The 22,190-nt window shown below is 49.0% G+C and overlaps 1 protein-coding gene across 2 annotated transcripts in view; it reads right to left on the bottom strand.

The window, feature by feature from the left end:
• The window catches only part of LOC146205520 (LIM domain-binding protein 2-like), a 300,230-nt gene extending 286,525 nt beyond the window's left edge, over positions 1-13,705 (bottom strand). For both annotated transcript variants that reach the window (XM_084590235.1, XM_084590236.1), the window contains exon 1: positions 13,567-13,705. The gene's annotated coding sequence lies outside the window, so the exon portion shown is untranslated. The remainder of the gene's footprint in view (positions 1-13,566) is intronic.
• Between the last annotated feature and the right edge of the window lie 8,485 nt (positions 13,706-22,190).

Here is a 22,190-nt window from a genome sequence, read left to right as displayed (position 1 = left end):
CTGAGACCTATGGTGTCCTGTATCGCAACCATTCCCAAAGCAGCAAGTTGAAAGGCTTCAAGGGGCCGATGAAAGGACAGATAGTGCGAGACAGCCGGGGTTCGGAACTAGCTGAGGGCGCGCAGTGGCACTCCCTACTAGGGTGCCTCGATGTAGCGCGCCTTCGTACGGCGGCGCTGGTATCGAGGTACCCTACTCCCTACTTCGTCGGCTAGGGTGTGCCACGGCCGGTCTCGAAGGAGCGCGCGCTCTCTCCCTCGAGACCGGCCGTGGGTGTGCACAGCGTTGGCTGGTCACAGTCGTCGCCACGATGCGAGAGAGGGGTGTAAGGACGGAGAGACCGCAGGAAAGGCCCACGGCGAGAACATTACTGAGCGCAAGCTCCAGTGGTCGATTCCAGTGATGCAAAAAGCAATAAATAAAACCTGCTTCGGGGGCTTCAGACGGTGCAGACAGCTCCAGGCCAGCAGGAAACTAGGCTCGCCCCTAGTTTCTGTCTTGAGAGCAATGAAAGGGACGAGCGTTCGACCGTTCTCCTGTTTTTGTTGTTTTGTTGCCGTTGTCGTATCTTTGTAACAGCGCGTGCTGTAGGAAGGGGGGAAGGAACAGTTGTTTGGGACGGAATTTAGAGGGACGACATAGGGGAGAAAACCTGGGCCAGGGGACGCTGCGCCGCTCTGTGCGTCAGCGCCCTCCATGGAGACCCCATCAAAATCTACGCGCAGCCCGGCCGCGTCGTCTGCTAGCCGCCGCATAGAAAAGCATGTTGTCGCTGCTCCGCGCTGCTTTCTAGCACGTGTTTGCGCGCGCGCGCTCGGTTTTTTCTCTCCTCCTCCGACCGCATTGTGGCCACCGTCGCGCTCTAACAATGAGGGGGGAAAAAGAAAGAAAGAAACGAACTAGAATGAAAAAAATGACGGCGCACTTTTTTCGCGAAGCTTGTGTGGAAACGGTAACGGGATGGTTGTGGGCCTTCCTTTCTTTTTTTTTTTTTTTTTTTTTTTTGGGGGGGGGGGGGGATATCTCGTACTGTTCGTGTGTCGTAATTCTCTAACTGGCGGTGCCGAATCAGCCATCGTGGAACCGAGTCGGCCTCAAGAAACAGATATTCGTCATTAATGCGATCACTTTACGTCAATCATCCTATCCTCATATGCGATCCTGCTTCGGGAGCTCAAAACTGCGCGTTCGCTATAGGAGATAACTGAACTAGGAATTGCGCAGCGTAACAGTGGAATTAAGAAGACAAAGGTTTCCGTGGAGAGATGTCCCCGTCTGCATGGAAAGTCGTCAGACATTTCCTCGCTGTTCGTCTCGTGGAGAGGAAACTGCTGCAAAAATGGCATACCTCGGCTTCTGTAGAGTGACCCAAGTCGTTAGGAACCCCTCATCGTTAAAGGTAGATAGGTCATTGATTTCGAACTGCAGCGCCGCAGCAGCGAACTTCCCCTGGCCGGTGTCGGCAGGAACCAAAGGGTAAGGCGGCATGCTTTGTGCCTTTGTAGGGAACGCATCCTAAACGCGCCGAAAACAGGCCCCACGGCGCCGGCAGCACTGCCTAAAACGTTTGTCCCCAAAGAGCTGAATAGGCCCCTTTCAAGTGACCAGTCACAAAGGGAAAGGAAGGAGCACTCGTCTCTGTGTACAAGCCTAGCGGTTATTCTCAACCAGAAGGCTGGACCCTTCATTCTGTGAACATGGACAGAGGCATCAAGAGGTGCCGCCTCAAGTCCTTCAAGATACCTGTCGTTTGCCTCCCGCCTTCAAGTAGCGAATTCGCGTTCTTTTTTTTTTTTTTTTTTTTTTTTGTCTGAGCCTGCCAACAAGCGCTCTTTGAAAACAATGTCCGGCGATCAATTAATCATAATTTCTTGCTTTCGAAAGCACCGATAAAAAACATGCCTCCAGCCAGCCTCTATGTCAGCCGGGGCACAGAAAAAAGCAAAATTAAGAAATCCCACTGGCAAAGAGCGCCGGCTTTGCGCGCGAAGACGCCCCCCAACCCCCCTCGTCCTCACTCTCCTTCTCCCGCTCCGCGTGCACGCGCGGCTGAACGCAGCACGCGCTCCCGAGCGAGCAGGCTGCGCAGACTCCGCAGACAGCCGCGCGCAGCGCGGGCGCGAATGCGCGTAGGTTTTGTAGTTCCTCTCCGCTCCGCTGGAAACCGAGCGCTGGCGTCGCGGAGAAAACTCCAGCTTTGGTTCCCTATAAGAATGTCTGCGCAGCCTCTGGAGGGAGGCTGTTTCGTTTAAGTTTACTTAGTTTTTATATGGATGAAACTAGAAAGTAATTTAAATGTAATTATATTACTGAACATAAATAACTGCAATGTAATTAATTTGGGAGCACTACAACTAGTAATGTAATTTAATTACAGTTTTGTTATTTGCAGCAAAGTAATTAGTAATGTAAGTAAATTCGTTTTCAAAAGCAATTTTGCCATGTATGCGTGCTACCCTACAACAGACCTGTCAACAGCATTTTTTTTTTTCTTTATTCCAGATGTCTGCCACTAGGCATAGCCGCACTAGCCCTCTGCTGCTCAGGCACCATGTGATGGCAGACTTTTCCGCAACCTCCGTTAGCAAGTATCCAGTTTACGTCGGCCGTCAACGCATACCTGTCTGCAATAGTCCCTGTTTATGGTGAGTGCGCCTGCGTGCGTATGTGCGTCGAGCGCTCCGGAGTCAGCTGACAACTAACCCCTGTGACATACAACATGGTCTTCCTTTTTTGTTGTTTCGCTCCTTTCTCCGCACTGCGTGTCCATAAGGCGCATCGACATAGCCTTACAAACCAGAGGTGCCCGTTGACAGAACGTGCAACCGCCATGGAAACATTTCAAAGCGCGCACCAGAACGTCTGCCAGCCCAAGTCAAACCAGTGATTTTGCGCCGGCAGGCTTGTTGAGAGGTGCGCTAAATGTGGCACTGACCTCTTCTTTTCGAAAATAAACGGCGACGATGCACGTTAGCCGCCTATCAGCATTTTTAACTCTATGCATGACGAGGCATGCAGGTTTCGGGCGGTGTGGCTTTTATTCATTGCAGCCCATCATAGTGTAGCAAATAAAGCTTCTTAATCACCAAAATAACAATATATGTCTTACTTACAAAAAATATTTAATCAGAAAAAATTTTGCAGACGTACCCACACAATCAATCAAATACAAATACTAAATATTGACTGAAAACCCCACATAAAAATAAAATATAGAATACGTTTTATCCGCTACACTGCTGGTGGCCCGAATTGGTTCAGAACGTGTCCGGTACAATCAGAGAGGCTCGGAAAGAGGCAGATCTCCTCGGTAACCGAGGAAGAGAGACTACAGACAGCCACCTATCGATAGTCCGGGCTGAGCGGAGCAGTCACCTCTGTCCGAACTAAAGGCCGAACAGATGTCCTTTTTCCATACTTTAATCTATAATGTCAAGTGTTGACGTTGCAGAACCACGAGGTAGCTACTAAGCATGGTCGCTGCAAGATGAGGACGCCACCTTAGACCACTTTAGGTCGCTCCGCGTTGACAGGTTTAGAGTAAAGATTAAAAAAATAAACTGTTATATGGCCGACGAAGAAACCTAATCCAAAACTGGAGCACACTTCTTTCGAAACCTACTGGGTGGTGCAATTGTCACGAGAATGCGCTATCGTTAATAGTGAACGATTGAATAGTCGCGGTAGGGAAATGGCTCAGAGAGAGGAGCACAGAAGATACAATTAGCACTGGAGGCAAGCGTTACACGACTGGCGGTTGACCGTGCCGGAAAATAAGAAAGAGGCAATATAATATGCATGTCCACGCGCCTACACACACACACTTTCTCTCTCAATTTGCTGGCGCACGCTGTGGAACCTGCAGTTGGTGCCTGCCGTTCAGAAGGAAAGAGGTCAGGCCAGGCGGGTAATTTGACGACCTCCTTTATATTGCGACAGCAAAGCGAACTTTTGCTCGGGTCGAGTTATTTTCAGCTGCCAAGGCATATACACACCACGAAACGCAAGCTCCCACGGATATCCAAGGAAACAGATACGTTACAAAACGGAAGGAGAAAAAAAAAAAAAAGAATGAGAACGGAATAACTGAGCCGGCGGTTGGGACGGCTTCTGCCTCGGAACTTCGGAAACGCAATACAGTAGCTTCAAAAACGAGCAACAGTGGCGACGGCACCGAGAAAAATCAGAATGGACGCACGTACAGCACAATTAACATTAAAGCAGAGACAGCAGTGGACGAATATAATGAGGAAATCAGCGCTCAATCGGTACATTTAGTCATGTATACGCACGCTGCCGGACATAACTCGCGTATCCTTAATAGAAGGCGTCGACATTTTACGGGCTCGCTCGAAATATTTTCACAGTGCTCCTGGTAAGTATTCATTTTTTCGGAAACAAGAGCAGAAAAGAACCGCAATTCTACATGGTCTCGGGATCCGAAGCAGCTCTTCGCCTGCAAGAGCGGAGCGTACGAGATCGATTAAGGTTACCGAGGTCCTCCAAAAGAGCACGATAATCCGCGTGCATACGCGTTCTTAAATTTCACCGCGTTGTAATGGTGAGGCTGCTGCCCAAAATTAAACCCCGGCGACAAAATAAACAAAAAACAAAGGAGAGAGAGGGGGGGGGAGGGGTCTCAAAATATTATATATATATATATATATTTTAGGAAAATCAGAGGAGGCGTCCTTTTAACATAATCCTTCTGCGACGGTCATGGTGAGTATTACTCGCTTTCCCCTTGTTTTAACTGAAGCCGATTTTGAGTGAAAAGTTCGGTTGTAGTGAGGTCAACTTATTGACTACGAAATTCATATCCGGATAGGACAAACTGTAAGGAAGGGAGTAAATGTTCGTAAGGCGCTGCGAGGCATTTTCTAGATGGCACGGTTTTTTTAATGGCACGGTCCGCTTTCACTCATGGCTGATTATAAAAGTGTGCAGTATGTGTTAACCGGTAAGTTTAGTCAGACATTTCGTGATGGTATAGCATAGTTCAGTTGATTTTTTTTTTTTAGTGCGAATGCTGATGTTTTTTCTTTTTTTTTTTCACACGTGCTGAAACATTAAAATTTAAAAAGCTTTAAATTTTTCATATTCGGCTTCATTATAGCCCAATAATTATCCTAATAACTGACGCTACGTCTTCAAGCGCTTCGCCTGCCTCAGGGCGAACGTGCGGCGTGCAGTTGGCGGCGCTTGGTGGCAGTTGAATGGAATAGCCCGTCGGCGTTCGTTAAAGGTATATCCATTCCGTGCCCAATTGACCAAACGAAAAGTGTTGAGAGTTGCCTCACTCAGCAGTTCAGTTAACATATCCATATGAAGACACTGCACCGTGAATGGACAACGGACAGACAGGCATCAACATTTCTCGAATGTTTGCAAGGTAGTTACGAGGCTGGAAGAAAAAAAAAAAAGAAAGACGAAATGAAAGCAGAGAACCCAAAACGACAACGCAACAGTAAACGAACTAGAAGAAAGCAAAGATAAGCGGCTGCCTGCATTGTCATCACCTGCCGCCGTTCTCTGCCAGAGGGGGCACTGCCGACTGGAAGTCGTCAGCGTTATCAGTAAAACTCGCAACTGAGACGACAAGCTCCTCGGTGAGACATGCCATGCGTATACAGCGTTCACCACTTGGAGGAGCGGAGTTCTCGTTGGTGTAGCCTGGCAAAGCAGGACGCGTTGGTGGTTCCCCAGGCACAGCAGACCAGCAGTTCAAATACGGCTTCGAGCACCGCTCTCTTGTCCGCAGAGACACGCACCCAGCCTCAGTCTTTGCATACGACATGGGATCGCATATAACAAAAAAAAAAAAAAAAGAAGACAGCTATGCAACGTTTCTCTTTTCCCACTTCCCGTGGGCTCAGCATGAGCCGCACGCGTAGTTTCGCTCGCTCTGCGGACCGTGCTTTGCGACCATGCAGCAGCGCGGCGCCCTGCGCGACAGCACTCGGGGCTGGTCCCGGTCACCGCCACATACCCGAGCGGATTATCCGCTGCGCCCGCTAAACGAGCGCGTGATGGCCAATGGCTCCTCCGGCGCAGAATGGAGCAACGAGGCGTCCTTGGCGTGTGCGGTGCATTCATCGCGTTCATTAGCGCCGCTCGCCTATAGGAAACGCCCTCCGTAGTGAGAAATCGCGACGCTGCGGCGAACGCTGGAGCCATTACGCGAAGGTAGCCACGAAAGTTGTATGCACTCACTAAAGCTGCTTGAAGCTTAATATAAATTAAGCGTCGGCGTCGAAGGCACAACTGACCACAATTCGTGGCTGAGCGGGTCTCGATATAGCTAACAATGGGATATACAAATGCGCCAAACAGTAGTGAGTCGTACCTCCTGGCAAACTGATCTGGGACTGTGCCGTCTCATTAGTTCGCACCGGTTGCACAGTTTTCGGGACGGCTGAGTGGGCCTTGTCAAACTGCATATCCACACCTTTTAGCTCAGGCGGCAGACCAGAAGCTTCTGGCAAATAAACTGAACTGAATTCGGCGGGACGGATCATACAGCTTTCGACCCGGGCAGCAGTGTGGTAGCTGTTCACAACCTCGAGCTTCGTATGATGTGTTAGGCAACCAAGTTTTAGGCAGGAAATATCCGCGGTTAACGCCATCGTTGAGGCATTTCTGGACGAAAAACGTGTCTGTGACAGCTTTAGCCGCTGCTGCCCAATGCTGCGTGATTGGCTACTCACAGTCATGCGTGCAATAACGCTTCGACCTTGAATGGCTTCACTGTATTCATTTTTTCCTAGTCCAATGGAACCACTTGGAATCGAGCAACTGAAGGTATGTCGCAGTGTCGCGCAAGTATCCCGGCTATAGAAGGGTTTGCTTCTTTTAAATTTGTGCAACTATGAATGAAAATTACCTTCTTGTTGCTACACGTGCGCACGGCAAAATTTTAAAAGCAAGATACTGCCGCGCACAAGCTTTCTTCCGCAAAGATCCTTCGTCCTAACTTGTCCGAGGAGTAAAAAGCGGACGCAAAGTACCAATCAGCATATATTGCAACGGCCATCACGGGCCGTATTTCCGGACCTACCCTATTCTTAGGCGCGCTTGTAAGCGCAAATCGTAATTAGCCGGTCAACTACTAGCCACCATCTAGTTAGCAGTCGTGATTGGAAAGTGCAGAAGAATCACCAACGAAATTTCCTAAATAAACACGCACGAACTGACGCGTGTATCTGGAACCGCGGGAGTTTCGATCGATTTCAGTCTGCAGAATTCCCTCGGAACTGTTTTAACGGTATACAAGCAGGCAGGAGCCCGCCAGAATAGCTGCCGCCGCATTCCACGGCAGGGACGTTATCTCGCAGGATCCTGCGAAGCCAATAGATGGGTCGCTTGGTGCTCGAAAGCCACAGGCACCTATACAATGTTCAGCGCTTGTGCTAACTAGTTAGTATGCAAGTGAGAAATGGAAATCAACGCGGCCCCGCTCGAAGCTTGGGTGGCTGTTGTGATACCCCTGGAATCAAGAAGGGCTGAAAAGGCAACCGTAACCTGGCTGCCACGCTGAGCTACGTGGCCCCAATTATCCCTGTCCTGTCGGGTATAGGCACTAATGTTCCATGTAGTAACCGAAAAGTCCCTTATTTCATGACATTTTTTTTTTCTCCAATATAGCTTGAAAACTCCCTCAATCTGTAAAAAAGTGAGATATGGCTTTTGGAATTCTTAAAACCCCTTAAAAGCTCCCTTTCCACAAAATTCACTGACAGAAGGGCGTAGCGGCTGTCATCACCACGACACCGCAATTCTCGCGCTCGCGAGCCCAGAACCCGGAGAGCTCTCGCGGACTGCAAACATTATGGAAGCTTCGCTCCTCAATTTCGCTACGCCGGTGCCCGCCGTTGAGTGCAATAAGTGTGGCCGCGGCTCATGAAACGATAAAATTCCCCGAACGGAAAACCACTACTGGCCGTGCTCCTTTGAGGAAACCGAATGCATGATCGCAGTTGCGTCACTGTATCACGCCGACGCGAACTACATCGCGGTGCTTTCGCAATCTTCAGTCGAATGTGGCTCACACAGTCTCCCTTTACTCGAACGCTCTCGCCGATTCATGGGACACTGTGAAAAGCGCGGTTGTGTGTTTTGCATACTGCAAGACAGTGCAAAGCAGACGCAGTCCGCATCCAATCGCTTCGACAAACGGCGTTTATGAACAAAAGAAAAGTGGTTTTAAATCGTGCAAATGAGCGTCGGCCGCTGAAGTTGATGCAACAGCATATCCTTGTCTACAAGAACTCGACACCATGTGGGTAGAGTTGATTATACGGAAGAAACAGTGTTTTGATAAGGACCCGACTAGACTTTCGTCCTGTTCATGTAAACGTCGATGCTGAGCAAGAAACTTTGGACGTGTTTTCTTCCGTGTTCGGAACATATACATAGGCAACGAGTTTCAGATCAGCCCCACTTTCTTAAAGAAGAAGCAGTAGGAAAGGCAGAAGGACGGCTGATTGGGCGAGTTGGTGAACCATGACGGACAGTAATATAAGTGCGCAACAGAAACTTGACGTTTTTGACGTCTTTGTCACGTTTTTGATGCGCACTTATATTACTGTAGGAAAGGTGTCTGGCGAGAATAAAATTTTCAAATGAACGAAAAAAAAAAAAAAAGAACGCGTGCATGACGTTACGCCGCTCTCCGAAACGAAACTTCGCCGAGAGAGGCCGAATTTCTGCTTCAATTTAATTGATCCTTGTCGCACGAACTCTTTCGATACTCATTAGCTCGATCTGCATTCAATGTCACACGGCAACTTCCAAGCGGAATCTAGGCCGAGTCTGCTTGGCTCGAAGCCGCTTCCTCAAGCACTCTTGATGTTTCAAGCACATTCGATAGCAGGCATCGACACTTTCTACGTCAGCACACGAAGAAAACTTCTCAATGGTCATTCAAAACGCCCGTGTGGCGCCGAGTGCTGCAATCCTTCTTGAAAACCTCAATCCAGATAATACCTATAATCGACTGTTTTTTGGCGTCCTTGTAAATTGACCTAGAGTCAAAGTGCCGCCCTGGACTAATTACAATGTGAAGTAATTCTGAGAATATCGAATAGCACTGCCAGTGGTCCACTTTAAAGGCAAAGAATGCAAGCAGTTGATAACGCGCACAAGTCTGCTGCCATGTTCGGCGAGACGACACTTCGTCCGGAACCTACCTTCAGAATATTATTAACTGTGTAGAAGGCGCAGCAAACAAGTGGAGAGAAAATGATGGTCTTGGTTATGAGATGAATACTCTTGTACGCATACGGAGGGAGTTGTTGGCTCCCTTCGTATGCGTAAAAGAGTATCAATGCAGAAATCAAAGCGAATCTAGGCTAATGACTTGATTATTATAAAAAAGAACAGGGCAGCGTGGCACTCGCAGGCAAAAAAAAAAAAAAAAGAAGAAAAAAAGAAAGAAACCATGGACACCAACTCGCTCAAAACTCTAGCTTTCATACATCGTCTGACATTGTCAGCTCATAAGCAGTGCTCGGCTTTTCCCCGCTAGGTTCCAGGAACATAGTCTGCAGACGTCTCTGTATACGTCCAGCGTATCTATGCGGCTCCGCTGGCGTACGCGCTGTCTCGGAAATCCTCGCTAAGATCTCACTCACTCGCTGCGCAACACTTGCGGTGCACCCTTCGGGCGACACATGCGTACAAAACGCGCTTACAACAAAGTCGGCGGTCCGAAGTGCGCATGCGCGAAGTTATTCGCCGAGTTCCGCGCACATGTTCACGAAGTTCCGTTTTCTCACACAGCGCACTAACGGGTACAGACCATCGTGCAACATTAACGGGGATATCACGCGACGGTAGAAGACCGCGCATGAGTTCGTTGGCAGAAAATTAACAAGCCACCGCAACGTTTAGATATAGAAACCCGCTTCCAGTCGCAGCTCTATTGGGAGAAAAACGGCTTCCCGCGGTGCTTATAACGGGAGCGTTTGAGACAGGGGTGTCAAAAAAAAAGGGCAATGCACCATTGCAACTACATCGGCCTACGCCTGTCAGTATACTGATCGTTACCACAAAGTGGACGAAACCTGGATGCATGGCACATGACATCGCTCCGCTCACTCTAGATGTCAAGTGGTATTCGCGCTCGCGTCGCAGCGCCCGCCATGCCGTGCTGTCCTTCATAGCGGTCTTCAGAACCTTCAGTTTTCGCGAAGAACACCGAAGATCCAATGCGACTGGGAAATCCCACAAATGCGGACTCGAATGAGTGTCAGGAAGGAAGCCCGAATGACATCACTCGAGCGTGCCTGCATGGTCACACGGGCTCTACAGCGGTTGCTGCGGCAACGATGCGTACTGTGCCCCTTTCTGAACGCAAACAAGGCGCTCAAACGACGCCGGTGACGTCATGTGGACACCTTCTACTGACAGGAAATTACGCAGGAGGCTTCTCACACTGTCACACAAAATTATGCTCAACTTGGGCGGAATTGGCGTAGTACAGTTACGGATAGGGCAGCTAAGGCTACGAAGCCAGGTCATACGCACCGCGGTAGCTCAGTGGCTAGCTGCGCTCGACTGCTGGTCCCGCGGACATATGTTTGATCACAGTCGCAGCGGCCGTTTTTCGATGGAAGCGAAAAGCAATTCGCCCGGTACTGTACGATGTCAGTGCACGTTAAAGAGCCTCGGATGGTCAAAATGCCCGGGGCCCTCCACTACGGCGTCCTTCATAGCCCGAGTCTCTTTTTGGATGTTACCAAATAATTTAGCCATACAAGAAAAAAGCGGTACACGGAGCATACAAGGAAGTTTCAAATCGCGATTGGACACAACGTAACCTTCAAATCACCGCTTGAACATTTGAAGGCGAAAAAGAAATAAAGTATGACGCTGGCTATGAGCACAAAATGGAACTGGCAAAGGTCGAGATACAATAATACTCTGCTGCAGTACGTTCGGCTACAGCCCCACGTCTTTGTCACTCTTGAAGGTCAATCTCGAGCGTTTTGTCGTTACCTCTCACAACAGTCAACTGCCCACATCACAGCGTTTGATAACCAGAATTACCGCCATATGCCACGATACTTGAAAAAGTGTCCTCGCACAAAGTGGTCCAAAACTAAACTCGTGTTCCGGCCTGGTCTCCGTTGTGGCTTTCTGCTGATTGCAGTAATAAACGATCCGAAGCGAAAAGGCTGGAAGCACGCAACCGAATAATAACTGCCGCCGAAATTTCGCAGTCAGTCGTCCAGAGAACGCCGCATGACAGCGCGTCAGCGGGTCTAACCAGGCACCCCACAACAGCGTGCTCGTAGCAACAATGCAACTGAAGCAGTCAGAGCACCTTTGCCTGGCCTGGCGTTCACTTGAAAAGCTAGACGATAACGAACTTCAGGGTGCCAGGCTTAAAAATCAATGCGGGTCGACAGACCTGAAGAAGCAGTGAATGATAGCTTGCGTTTGGCTAATCGTAGTGTGGTACGCATGCCGCACGTGGGCGAAAGTTTCGGGCATGGTAGCATGCCCAACTTGCATGCGCTATCTGCCTTTTCTGCGCTAGGCTTTTTTGAGCTAAACTTTTTCTCGAATAGGTTTCTGGTAAATTGCGCTTATGTCCTGTGATGTTCCATGTCGTAACCGAAAATTCCCTCAATTAGGTCCGAAATCCCCTACCTCGGGTTCATGTTCCTCGAGGCAGCTTGAAAACTGCGCCAGTTTAATAATAATAAAAAAAAGTTAGAAAAATTCGCTCCTTTTAAAGCTCCCTGAAACTATGCAAAAAGCAGTTTCGGCAAATTTTGCCCCCCCCCCCCCCCCCGTCTCAAGTTTCCTGAAAAATTAATTCAAACATAAACAGGAAACATTCCCCACATTACCGTCATTCGACCAGTTTGATGTTCTTTGCGCTGAAATGCCATGCCGCTTTGTGTTCCTTCGTTCAGATGCTATTTCAAAACTATCACCTACACGTCCCTAATTTCAGTCACCTGAGACCCACGGAGTAGTAATTCTTGCCTGAAGACGGTCGTGAGAGTGCACAAGCCAGTTTTCACGGCAAATTGTCATATGACTTTATGTAGCCAAACCGAGGCGAGTGCTAGAATTTCAACGCGAAATTTCTCCTGGCTATCGGGAGAATGGACACTGCCTACCAGTTATGAACAAGGACTTGTTGACACACCGTGCTGGGTAAACGGAACGCTACAAGAATTTTGCAAGCGTTCGTTTCCGCAACGCCGTCTAATTGCGACACTGAGGTTTTGCTTTAACGCCGCGGCAGCACCGTTTGCAGAGGCGGCTAGTGTAGTTCGAGACTGTTAGAGTAAATGAACCGGTTTTAGATATTAAAAACCGGATGACGTGTTCTTATATGTTATCAGATGAACTGAAACAAGTAATGTGTAGCCTGTGGTTCATGATCGGTGTCTCTGCTACTACAAATCCGCATGTTCAGGGTCAGTTGCTAAATTCACTGCTTGCCAAGGAAAACCAGGCAGCTCGCGCCACCCGTGGTACCAACAGCTCCGCAAGACGTATCCTACGTTCTGTGGTCGCATCCTATGGTCCAACCCCCCCCCCCCCCCCCCCTCATGCGCGAGTTTCCTGTACTTTGTAATAATCAGTTAGCACTACTTAGCTCAAACATATACAATGACACGCAACAGGAAGAAAGTTATGACAACGCTGCGAATATGTATCGCTTCGTTTCTTGATAGAGAAACTTACAGCAAAGCCACAAATATATTATTTCTTTGGTGGAACCTTTATCCGAAACTGCCACCGCAAAAAGCATTTCAACATAACTTACGAGGTGTAGAAATCTCCATGGACGATGAGCATAATTTTCCCACGCTTCAGTATACTCTTGAAAGGTACGCTTCATTTTGGTGCCGCTACTAGCGAACTCCACAGCTTTGGACATGACACTGTGCGAAGACTGGAGAACGGTATTGCCGTTGAAGGAGTGCTAACCGAATTATACTAACTTCGCCAAGCGGATTAGCGTGGCAGATAAATGAAAGGCCTGTCAAAAACACGCCACGAAAAGTTTCTCAAGTTGAGGCAGGAACCAGAGAAAGTTTTCGTTGACGTCAAAAGGCCCATCGGCAAAGCATGACAGCGTCGAAGTTGAAAAGAGGTGACGCTCTTGCTCTCTTGCGGCGCTGCCATGGCTTAAGAGCCGGGCTATTCAGACAGGTGGTAACCTTCCCGGTGTGTACGAGGCGCGTCGGATACCCCCCTCTCCCTCAAGAAAGTGCGCCTATACAAAAGTGCCGGCCTTCCAAACAACGCGCACCACCTGGCACTTCGCAGACTCACGTAAAAAAGAAGACAAAACAAGTTGACATGTTCGTTCCCTCCCGCCCCTTTATTTTGTTTCCTACTTTTTCCTCCGTCACGCTCACGCGTTTCTGCTATCGCCGCGCGGCTTGCCTTCTCGGCCGACCGACGCCACCAAAATCGCAGCGGCTGCTGCGTGCGGCCGCTGCTGCTGCTATCGGAGCGTTCGCTCTTTGTGCGGCCGGTCGCAAACACTTGGCGATTACACAACACGTAGAGTGTGCACACACGCGCAACACTTACCTGTACTCGGGCTGACGACCGGAGCGGGCAGGCTGGCGCGGGAAGCTCGCCGTGGAGCAGGCTGCCGGCGATCCTGCGCACTGTCAGCGCGTCGGTGTGCGTCCGCGAGGCGTCGGCCGAATGCAAAGCAGCAGCAGCGCGTCGCGAAGTGTGAGTCAGCCCGCGCGCAGGGGCCGAGTCGGGCGAAGCGGCGAAGCCCAGCGGTAGCCCAAACTGCCGCCGCTACTGGTGTTTGAATAGGAGCCCCATTGTGAGGCGCGAGGCATGCTGGGAACGGCGGTGGCGGCACCTGACGAGCCCCCCAGTTTCTAAAGCTGCCCAGTTTATGCGCTCGCGGCGGCGCGGCCGTCTCTTCGCATGCTGGCTCCCCGGTCGGCAGACGCCGCCGCCGCTGCTTCTGCTGCTGCTGAACGGCCCGCCGCCGGCGTTATGCGTTGATCCGGCGGTGGTCGGGCGATGGACAGACATATCGATTTTTCCCTTTCAACTCGCGTCTGCTTGATCACGTCGTCTCACGCCGCAGATTTCGGTGCGCGCCTCGCTCGAATATTCTCATTCAGTCTTTGACGTTGCGCGGAGGAGTCTATAGGAATGCCCAGCATTTTTCAATATGCCACGGAGGACCTGGACCTTGCCATTTTTTAAGTGAACTGCGTATGGAACGAGGTCCAAAAAATGTGGTGGCTATTATGGTGCATGCATTCTGGTGACACCTTTAATAACTCTCCATGGAAACGCGGCCACACTCTACCTAGGATAGCTCTTCACTTCTTGTCTTTACATCAATTGCATAAAAATTTAAAAATAACATCAATTCTGTTTGCTTCTTTGTGCGCTTTGTAGTTGCTTCAGAGGTCTTTGTTTATCTGGCTTTGAAAAATGACCGCGGAGAAATTCTTTCTTCGTGCTCCGTAAGAGCCCGAAAAGGGATGTTCGGGAAGAAGTGAAAAAGATTCCATGAAAAAAGGGGTGGAGGGGGGGTCCAACCCTTCGGTCTCGCCCCTTTAGGACCTCCTGTGAATCGAGGAGTAGGAGCAGAATAAAACTTTTGGTATGAGGCCAGTACACAGGGTGTTGCGCATAACTTGATTAAGAAAGTAAACTACTCCGCAGCTTGATGAAACCAAAGATGACTTGCCGTCATGTAGCTCCTCAGATTATCGTTTCTTTTTGCGTGTTCCAATGACTCCTTCACTAAGATGAATAGTGCAAAATGCTGAATATTCATTATAGGGCCAAGTGCGTTGCAGAGGAGGTTTAGAAACAACCAATCCAGTTTTTTGCTATCAATGTACCTCTGACGTGGCTTTTTTCTTTTTATTGAGGGAGGGGGGGGGGGGGGGGAAATCTGAAGAAAGCTCAAGAAATATTTAAAAATTACTATGTGACTGCGCTCATGCGCTACCTGCGCGTGACATTGGGTGCGAGCTTCACCACGAGAGTAGGTAGCGTCGACCTAGAGGAGAAGCAAGTGGGATCACGTGACTCCTCTTACTGCTGTTGAAGCATGAACTGGATTGTTTCAAATCTTGAAGTCGCATTTTCTTGGTAGTTTCGCTTGTTAACGAGTGCCCGGATAGCGCATTTCGACCTTGCTTTGCCGCTTGGCTTGCTGCAGTTTAGTAAGCTTTTGCCGTGGCCCGTTGCTGCTCTGTACCTCAATGCCATATACTTATACGCGACAGAACCCGACGTAAGCTACCGTTTCTACTCGAAAATAAGGAAAGGGAAGTTGGTTAAACAATCTGCGAATGGGCAAAGAGCCCGTGGTCTTTCTCATGAGCAAACATTTCAGCAAGATTTCACCTGTGGAGTTGACGCTAAATAGTTCGGTGAGTAGGTCCGAACGACTGGCGCACGTGTTTACGTTCTTGAGCTTATCACTTTTGAAGCTAACGAAGAATAATTGCTGGCGGGATGGAAAAGATGCTGGCTTCTTCATGGATCAGTAACTTCGCTAGAGCAAGGAAGGTCGTCCGAAAGCAGGGAGGTATCAAATTTCTTCTCAATGGAAGCATTGATGCCCGACTACGAAAGTTTCACTGAAATGACTTAAACGATTTTGCAGCCACACGCGGAAGTGTGCTGATGGGTCATCCTAGGCACCTTCAGCGGCACTGAAGTAGTAACATCAAATGACCGCGAAATCAAATAAACAAGAGCAAAGACAATACAAGTCGTGATCTGCTGAGTTGAGGGTCAACAAATCTACTCTGCGCTGGGAAAACAAACATCCGCCCGGCCGAAGACCGCGAGTGTCAACGTTCGCAGTCAGTGCACAAGAATTCACAGCCTGGCACCCACCTCGGCACAGTTGCATCAGAAGATTCAGCCCCTTCGTCATCGGTGTCCAACTTTCCTACTCCACAACGTTTCAGGAAGCAGTCGATCGGCGCCGCTTCGGCGGACACTGTCCGAAATCGCTCCACATCATCCAGGCAATAGTTGTTGGGTTGTTTGGTTTGGTTTCATGCTTGCACGACCCAGCACACAAAAACGAAGCACAAGAGCAAGAAGTACGACCAAGACGAAGCTCTGAACTAACAACTTTTATTTCGAAAACGAGGCAGATCAGTATTTAAGAAGCGCCTTATCAGGCCACTTGACCCCGGCAGTCATAAACGGGAATCAAGAACCAAGTGAAATATGGCATACACTTCGGGCACGGTGAATGGAGGGCAGGAACGCGAATATCTAAAGAAAAGAAACACATGAAACACAAAGCACAAAATGATAAGGTATCTATATATGCCTGAAACCAACTCTGGTAAAAATTGAGCAAAATACCTAAACGTGCACGGCAAGAAGGTCAACCAAAGCACACAAGGCAATTAAATCAAACCTGTCAGCAGGTTGGTTGGTTCATAGGAAGGGAAAGGCGCAGTATCTGTCACACTTGCTTTGTGGACACCTGAACCGCGCCGTAAGGGAAGGGATGAAGGTGGGAGTGAAAGTGGATAGAGAGAAAGGGGGGCCGTAGTGGAGGGCTACGGAGTAATTTCGACCACCTGGGGATCTTTAACGTGCGCTGACATCGCAGCAGGAAGTAAGAAAAAAGGTCGCTAAAAAAGTGACAGTAAGCGTGTGTGTGTGGTTCTGTTTGAGAGTAGCCCGAAATTATTCAATAGTTAACTAGGAGTTCGTAAATTATCTCCAGTTTCGTCGTGAAGGTCATCTGAATTGCTGTTGAAAAAATTACAGCCGATTCAGCTTAGTGAGCCAAATGCGAAGTACGAGCTAGCACGACACGTTCCACTTAGGGCTGTATGGTTTCAAGCTCAGGCTTCAAGCAAAGATCGGCGTGTTCGGGAACCGCGGTGACGTCAAGGTGACTGGCGACGTCAGTGGCAGCGCACTAAAATTCTGGGGCCGTTTAAAGTACCAAGTTTAAGATACCCCGCTGGGGTGGCTTAGTGGTTACGGCGCTCGACTACTGTTCCCAAGGACGCGGGATCGAATCCCGGCCTCGGCGGCCGCTTTTCGTTGGAGGCGAAAAGCAAGGTGCCCGTGTATTGTGCGATGTCAGTGCACGGGTTGAAATTTCAGGAGTCCTCCACTACGGTGTCTCTCATAGCCTGAGTCGCTTTGGGACGTTAAACCCCACAAACCAAACCATACAAAGTTCAAGAGGAAAATGCAAAAGCCGTGTGTTTGGATCCACCGAGCACTATGGAAGTTGCTGGAGACGAGAACATGTAATGCACAGCGTGCGAGTGTGGCAGCTAAAGACGCGGGGTGAATTCGGCTGCGGCCATAGTGCTCTCGTCCAGTGGCCAACAAAGCTGACTCTGTTCGCGGCGCCGCGAGATCGAAATTAATTTTGCGGCGAAGTCGTGGCCATATTTATTATTGCGATAGCAGTCTAGGGCTCTCATTCCGAAGGTAAGTCATTGTTTGTGTTTGTGTGAAGCCAGCTGGAACGCCTAAAATAAATAAAATGAACATGACCACACTGAATGTGGTAAGCGTAAACACGTGCTGTGTCTCTGTTAAGTGTAAGATGGCAATACACTGCCAAAAGGTTTGTGTGACATGATGCTACAGCCAGCATCAGGTGATATTTGCCAAGTTGAAAGAGGCAGTGATCTCGAAGTTTCACACGGAGCCGTTGACATTACGCATCCAGTGGTTTATGGGTGCCCGACAAATGCCTCGCGATCGAAGATTTCCGGTCGTACGGAATGCGAGTACAAAAACCACCGCAGGCAACAATGGCCGATGAACTTGCGGTAGAAGATGAAAAGAGCAAAATAAAGAATGAATTGCTGCGAAATCAAGTAAAGTCGCAGGCCTCTCTAACCAGGCTACGCTGTCGTATTCCGCCCCTAAATTTCTATACCCACAGGTCTGGTTTGGCGCTTTCTCCTGTCTGCGCATTCTGCGGGGAACCGGAAACAATAGATCATTTCTTGATATTTTGCCGCCGTTTTACCATGATCAGAAAACGGTATGTAGAGAAGCCGTTACAACAGCTGGGTCTTAATTTGAGCAACCAAATTTTATTATCGTTCGATGCCACCATGCTTGGGTACAGCCATAGGCTTGTTTTTAACGCCATTCAAAACTTCTTAATAGAAACAAAACGTCTACCTTGCTAATATGCTTTGAATTTTTAATCTGTACATATAAATCTTAGTATTCTCCTACTGCGTGCGTTAGTAATTATACTCTTTTTTTTATTTTGGTTCTTCATATTTACATTTCATTCTCTATTCCCTAGCATTTATTTTTATTTATTTTTGAGATGTAGTTATGCATCTCAAAATCTAATATCTCTGTCTGCACCCCAATTCTTGGCCGATCCCCTTGTGTGGGTATGTGCCATCAAATTAGAGGAGAACAACAACAACAACAACAACAACAACAACAACAACAACAACAACAACAACAACAACAACAACAACAACAACAACAACAACAACAACAATAAAGTCGCAGCTTGTTAACGGGTCGAGGGGTATAGTGTGTTTGCGGCGGTTTGTGATGCCTCGGGCTTCGACTTTCCTCGATGCAGTGCGTACTGGACAAACGTACGCACTGCACCTAGGAAAGTCGAAGGATTAAAAAAAACACGAACAAGACTGTCGCTGAGGGGTTAAGCGTTCAATGGAAACTCTAGCTTAACCAGGCGCCCCTTTTGAACACCTGAATCAACAACCCTTTGGCACGGCATCGCGTACCGGTCAGCTATACCTTCTTCACAATTAGTTATGCACGCGAGAAGAGCGAACGACGCACGCGTAGGGAAACGAGAGAACACAAAAAGTGCCTACTGACAACAGGAATGACGACTGAATGCATTCAAACACTGTGAACACTGTACAAAGCTGCGCGCCGGAAAGACATCTGTGGCCGGAAGGGGAGACGGCTCTGGCGCCACCGCAGCCGGCAACAATACAACAGTCAGCGAGCCTCCGTCGGGCATTTAGTTTTGCCAGGAGTGAGTTAGCTAACGTCAAGTATATTCCAAAATGGCAAACCGAAAGAGGCTGATGTGAAAGATGGAGAGTGTACAAGGTCAAAGATCTCCAAATTTGTGAGGAGTTCGGCATTGATTTGGGCTCAACAAGACGAAAAAAAAAAAAAAAATTAGTTATGGTTTAGCTCTGGTTAACCCTAGTTGAATTGCGAAAGCAACGGCGAAAGCTTCTTTTGCCTGCTACATTATTCCTCTATCACGCCCTATCAGTGTAAGGTGCTACATTATTGGGGACACTTAAGGTCATCCTTATGACGCGAGAGCGTCGGTAAGCCATATACCAGCCCACATATAAATGAGAAGGGTTCAATGCTGCTGAACCGAATGTGGAGAGAAAGCATTAGCTGCGGGTGACCGAGCGTTCTTCGTCTTTTTGTTGTCTTCTTCAGCTTCCTCTTAGTATTCGTCTTCTTCATCTTTTCCGTCTTCTTCTTCGTCTTTATATTCTTTATATTCTTTGTCTTCTTCTTCGTCTTCGTCTTCGCGACTGTTCAAGGTCAAACATGGCCCTTCCCGGGACTACGTGACGGGCCGAAACCTGGTGTAGTATTGCAAGATCATACGGGCTAAGGACATAGCGGTTGAGGAAGCCAATGAGGCCTGGGATTATATTCAAGATAGAGAAAAAGAGAGAAAGTAAACTTTAATTGTTTAACGGAATAGCGTGGGTGGTTTCCTCAGTCCAGGATATCATTGGCCTGGGTTGTCTCCCGGGCCCTGGTGAGCAGGCTGCGCTGCTCAGAGAGACCCGTGTGGGCCAGCTCTGCCTCCCACTCCGCTTGGCTGAGTGCTCGAGCTTTATATTTCTGTAATTGCTCTTTGCAGTTCCATATCAAGTGAAGGATGTCCGAGACTTCACCGCATGCAGTGCATGTGTTATTTTTTATTTTTTCGGGCCAGATGTTGTGGTACTCTCAGCCAAGCGGAGAGAAAAAGAAAGATGGAGAACGCCAAAGGCTGGAACGGCAAAAGTACGGCAAAAGCGCGATGAAAGAGAAAAGCTGTTCGCCCGCGTAAATAAATTCGTGCAGTTGAACCTTTCAGCACATCAAATGTGCGTTCATTAAATGTCATTAAAGGTAACGGTTCGAGACCGCGAGACTATCTACAACCGTTCGTCATCGCCGAGAATGTGACAGAGCATTTGGCAGATTTCGAGCGTACGTGTCCGCAGAAGGAAGTACTTTGAGCGAGATAGTTGGGCACAGAAGTTGGTAGCTCTTCTCTCCGCTGAAGCGTCGGAAAAAATCAAGCGTCTGTTAGAAGACGGCTTGGAAAACTACAATGAACTGAAAGGTTCATTACTATTCGGATACTTTTAGAAAAACCGCACCAGCTCTAACTTGGATTTGGCATATCAGGTGAAAGTCGCTGTAACAGATTGACTAGACAGTGAGGAAGTTCGGAGCAAATTGAACTTGCACCAGAGAGTGAAATACAGCTTGGGAAAGCGGCCGAGCAACGCGACCGCAGCAGCGAGCCGACCGAGCCTCGAATAGATAAGTCTCGAGTTACCTTGGTCGAGTGGCCGGCCCGAAAGCCCGGTACAGCCCGCGGGACGTGCTCGGGCCGCTCCGAAGCCCTCTGCTTCGGATTAGGGCCGGGCCGGACACCCCTATCCCGAGCACATGCAGCTTATTTAAAAGCAGGAATATGGCCATGGTGCGACATGCGTCTTGAATGAACAGCCTTTTCACGCGTCCTTCCAATGTGAGAGCTTCGAGTTTTCTCTCAGTGTTGACCCTTCTTTCCTCCACGCCTCTTCGCTATGAACGGATGCTCGCAAACCTTTAATGACCTCGCAGAGGTGCCGCTTCTGGGCTTTCGAGTTTCGCGTCCCCGCTTCGGTGTTTAGGTATCCGTTTCGAGATTCGCGCCACGCTGTCGTCTCCCGCGCTTCTCTGTTGTGGCTTGCCCCTCCCTGGCTTCGACATGGTGTCGGTTGAAGCACGACAGAAGCTCAAAGCATTCGCGGTGCTTGAGTCCTCCTCTTTCTCGGTGCAGGCAATGTAGGGGCGTCGCCTTGCCAGCACCGTGAAGAGCACACGGAGCTCACCGAGTACATGGCCATAGAAATCAGCCGCTTGTTCAGAATTAAAGCTAACAGGAGAAGCACAGAATCCGCTTACCTAACACTTGCTTTCGTTGATAACAACGTCCTAGTCATTACAGCCCCAAGTTACAGCACCGAAATAAACGTCAAATTGATAACACGGCCGCAAATGTCTCAAGCTTTCATCAATCTAATGCTTTCGTAATAGGCTAAAATTATAATTCTACGTATGTGCTGTACCTTTATATATTTTTACACATGAGAACTGAACATTTCAAGATCGGAAATAAATTCATCGTCCTGAAATTATGCTTTTCTGTATCGTCGCTTCAACCGCAATTTAGCCTTTTCAATGTTGGACCGGGCTCGGGCTCAAAATTTTGGCCCATACACACTTCCAGAGCAACCTAGAAATGAAACTGTCGGTGCCGGCTTCATCGGCGAAGGAACCATGGCATCGTCAGGCGAGGTGAACTGCACGCCGACCTATGCAACTGAAAGTGATCCGGCTTCAGCAAATGATAGTGGGGAACTGACAGAAATTAAACCGCCTGTCGACTCAAAACCGGAAATTGCAGAGCATGGCGATGGAGTCGGGCTAGGAGACGACAAAATTGCAATTTCCGAAATCAGCGTCGTTATAGAGCATGACACGCAAAAAAATGAAGTGGTTTGCGCAGCCCCACGTGCTTTGATCAGCGAGGGCAGACTCATGATATGTACGCGGACGCTGTAGAGAGCCACACTTGTCAAGTCGACAGTGAGCGACTACAAAGGAGTCAGGATCCTTAGTGCCCTGGTGCGCTGACGTGGCCTATATGGTCCTTACATAATCCAAAGCGCCTCAGCTGTAGAAAAAAACTTGGTCTGGCGTCGGTCAGTGCAGAGCGATGCGGCACACGGGCGGATCAAGGTAGAGTGGCGAGCCGGCAAGGGGAAAGAAGTGTTCGAGGGCCGGCATGAACGAGCCTTGTTTGGATGTGACTGGGTGTGAGGCATGCGCTGCTAGTCGCGATGCACACGCGGCTAGGGCGCCGCACATTGGTCCGGTTACCGCCAGCAGCTGGCAAGAGCTGGCCGCAGTTGAAAAAG

This window comes from Amblyomma maculatum, chromosome 1 (assembly GCF_055883805.1).
Source record: "Amblyomma maculatum isolate TAMU_Amacu chromosome 1, ASM5588380v1, whole genome shotgun sequence".
NCBI classification, from domain to species: Eukaryota; Metazoa; Arthropoda; class Arachnida; order Ixodida; family Ixodidae; genus Amblyomma; species Amblyomma maculatum.
Note: the sequence above shows the minus strand (reverse complement) of the source record. Positions and strands in the feature narration are given on the sequence as shown.